The following is a 4106-nucleotide window of genomic DNA, read 5'->3' on the forward strand; positions in this document are numbered from 1 at the left end:
ACGGGGTTAGAGAGTACCCATTGTTCACTCTTTTATGTCATCTCAATTCTTTTCTCCTTTTCTCAACTTTCCACACCTTACTTTCTTTTACTTTTTTTTTTTGAATCCCTTTTTATTCTTTCTCACATTGAGCATTCTTTTTGTCCTTTTGCTTTTCTTTCTTTTTCATTACCTTTCCTTTCCTTCATTTTTGTGCATATACAACTTTGTTGTCATCCTCGTCTCTCCCCCCAAACTTATACTTTTGCCATGTGCTCAAGGAAAGATCGGGTGCCAAGAGAGGGTATCTTTTAGAACGGGTATCGGCTTGTAACATAGTTCTTAAAAGAAGAAGGTCTAAGGCTCAAAAGGGTTAACTAGGGATCATATCATTGGTAGGCTATGGAATTTGTTCAACTATCATTTGGATCAAGGAGAGCCTATAATCATTTCCAGGTCAAATTCCACTTAAGATTTCGCCTCAACAAACATTCAGGGCAACTTCTAGACCAATGGCTCGGGACTCGGACTCGCAATTCGATTTCTCACCACACAAGCTAAGGGATTGCTAAAGACATCGAGTCGGGGGCCCACAACGACCTTAGATACGATTTGAGCACACAATGGTCCGAAAAACCATTTGATGATTGTCGGTCAACACAAGAGTCTCAAGGCCACGACTTTCACCATCCTAAACACAACAATTTGTCTTTGACCATGGGATCAAAGGCAAATGTTCTAGGCCCAAGTGAAGCTTTGCTTGAGGTACCCTTAACTACAAACTACCAAAAACGAAAAGAAAAATGGACTCAAACCCTTAAGAAGGTTGTGACGCCATCTATCATTGGGAAGAGCCACCCGGTTCACACAACACTTCACCTTTGGAAAGAATCGTGACATTAATAAAACCAAAGGCTTATTGCAAATTTTAAAAACAAGAAGCTACAAATCACAAATAAGAAGCTAGAAACAAATTTTTTTTTTGTGGAAAATAGAATAAATATATACAAGAGGGGATTTGAATATACAATAGACGGGATGAATATGTACAATGAAGTGTAACTTTATATACAGACCATAGGAAAGATAAAAAGTGCGATAAAAGTAACTAAGTATAAAATTATATACAGACTAAATGAAAATCAAGAAAGCATAAAATAGTATCAATATATACAGTCATTCAAAAATGAAGGGCGCACCCCCTCGAATAAAAGCTGGCATTGTCCCCAATGCCAACTAGTCTAAGTAAGCATCAAAAAGAGAGAAAAAGGATATAGATGACTCCCTAAGCCATGTCCGTCTGCATAGGATCATGGGTGGTCCCTGGGTCCTCTGTGTGCTCGGGAACCTCAGACTGGCTCCCGGTGGTTTGCTCTGCTGCTACTGGGACCTGGGCCTGGACCTGGACAGGCTCTGGAACTGGTACATCCTGTGGCTGACTGGAGGAAGCCTCCGTTGGGTCCACCAACTGGATGATAGCATCATCTGCTCTAGGGATCATCCTCCTCCTTTTCGGAGGCCTCTGGGTCAGCTCCGGCTGTGGATGAGCTGCTGGGACGGGATCATCTAGCAATAAGTCCAAAGGCAACTGGTCTGCCTTCAGTCTATCCACATCTGCCCGCAGCTCCTTCACGAACTCCTTGGAGGCCCGTGTCTTCCGTAGCTTCCTATGCTTCTTAGCATGCTCCTTGAGAGCCTCGCTATGTGAATCCACTGCCTTTGTCAATGAATCCTGAGTGTCGAGGGTTTTCTTCTGGTGCTCAAGAATTTCCTTCAAAGCATCCTCTATTGATTGTGGGACCTGTGCTGGCTGAGGTGCCGACTGAGTTGCAACATTAGCTGTAAATTAGGACAACTTAGATGACGCTGTGGACATCCAGTTGTTGATACTGGCAAGAGTCTGGCTCAGTCGGTGGGCAGTGATGGGATGAGTCCGGGAAGATGGGATCTCCGGGCCTGCTGATGTGGAAGGGCCAGGGGGAATGGCTGAAGATGTGGATGGTCCAGGAGGCAAATCAGCAGCAATGAAAGTGGGCTCAGCAGGGACCTCTACCACAACTGGCTCTTCAGACTGGCCAGTTGGGGCAGAAGTAGGGGCTTTGTAGTTCTTGTCCTTGGGGTTGTCATTCCCCTTCAAGCTATACCAGGAGAACGGGGCTGTTGCTTTTACCTTGACGTCATAAGGCTTCTTGGCCACCTCCAAGTCCCGAAAGTACATGATGAGAGTGCTCGGGAAAGGGTAATTCCGGTCATGCTCCACTCCCACTAACGAAATAATGCGGGACATCACATTCCCCACATTTATGGGGTACCCCACCATAATTGAAGCAACCAACACAGCCCGATCGAGAGGAAGAGTCTGATCATGTGTAGTAGGGTCCAACCGGCTGCAAACAAAGGTCTCCCAGCCTCTAGCCTCAAAGTTCAGGGTTCTCCTCAAGATTTTCACCCCAGCAGTCAACCAATCATGAACGGTACCTGGGATTGCCAGGTACTGAGCTACCCATGGACGGACCTCCTCATCCATCTCCAACTTTGCCATATATAGAGTCTCATCCTCCTCATTGAAGCCCAAATATTCATTAAGGTATCTCCCATCAAACAACACTTTCTTGTTACGAACCTTGGTCACTTTGGAGCCCTTTTTGATGTGGGCTACATTACAATAAAACTCTTTGACCATGTGTTCGTTGGCATCTACACACTTCTCCATAAACAGTTCCCAACCTACTCTAGTTCTAAATTGTCTCTGCACATCAGGGTTGTGGGGTAATAGATCATTGTCAATGAAACTCCGCTCCGGTGTCAACTTTCTCACCAGCCACTACTCCCTAAACTTGTGGTATGCTACCTCACTCACGAACCTATGTCTCCAAACCTCAGGCTTTCTAGTTCGGCAATGCCTCCAACCTGAGGCTCACCACCCTCAGCTATCTCCTCATCCCCTTGTACTTCCTCCTCACCTCCTTCTGCACTCTCCCCGGATAATGAAGCTGTGGGGGAGGTGGAGAAATCACCACTGCCGGCTGCTGAGCCCTCAGACGAATTAGTGGGAATATGCTCTGGTGCTTGGGCAGTGGTTGGTGGTGGAGGGGTATCCCTTAGCCTAAACCTGTCCGGCCAGTCTTCAACATACTCTGGCACGGAGTCTGAAGAAATGTCCCGTGACGGTTGGTACTCACTCCCCGAGGAATGGCAAGCAACTCTGTCTGCAGCCTTTATTAGCTTCCTGGTCTTTTTATGTTCTCCCGAGCTTGGGGAGTGAGTTTTACCATCTTCTTCTTCCCTCCCTGGGAGGGTTCTCCTTTTCCGGGTTGTTTTGAGCCCTTTCTCACCATTGTCTGCAAACACAATTCAATTAGCTTGTTAGTATTAATCAACGCAGTTCAAGTTATTGCAACAGAACAATTTGTAAAAGAAACATAGTGTTGCAGACAGTTGCAGAAGTTGCCTAGTACGGACCGCACAAAATGGTAGTGCGGCCGCACTGAGGCCACAGCGGACCGCACAAAAATGACTGCGGTCCGCACAGATATAGGGTCCCAAAAACAAGGTCTCTGAATCCCACCATTGCGGTCCGCACAAAACTAACCGTGGCCGCACTGGGCCAGTGCGGACCGCACAAAATATAGTGCGGCCGCACTAGGCAAAAGTCACTTGGACACAAGATGGCACCGCGGACCGCACAGAAATGACCGCGGTCCGCGGTACGTGCCCAGACATGGCACTGAGTTAGGGTTCATCAGATTTTGTTTTTAAGTTTAAATTTTACCTAGTTAGGGTCCCTACTCAATTACCCAGTCCATTATACTCACCAAGTCCACAAAAATTGCCATTTAAACTAACCTAATCTAACAATTAGAGAAATAAGGGGAGAAGAAGAACTACCAGTTAAGGAATATGAAAATAAAATGAAATTACACAAGTAAACAAAGATGAATTGAGTGAAATGTTACAAGATAATGAGATGAAGTGCAACTAAGCAATGTCAAGCAAGAGTTACGGTGAAAATGCTCAAGATGAATAGTAAAAGGGGGCTCTGAGAGTTTAGGGTTCGAAAAGGGTAAAAGGAGGCCCTTGGGGTCTATTTATAGAGAAACCCCTGGGGCCCATTCTCACCTACCAGC

The sequence above is a fragment of the Nicotiana attenuata genome, chromosome 8 (genome assembly GCF_001879085.1).
Source record: "Nicotiana attenuata strain UT chromosome 8, NIATTr2, whole genome shotgun sequence".
NCBI classification, from domain to species: Eukaryota; Viridiplantae; Streptophyta; class Magnoliopsida; order Solanales; family Solanaceae; genus Nicotiana; species Nicotiana attenuata.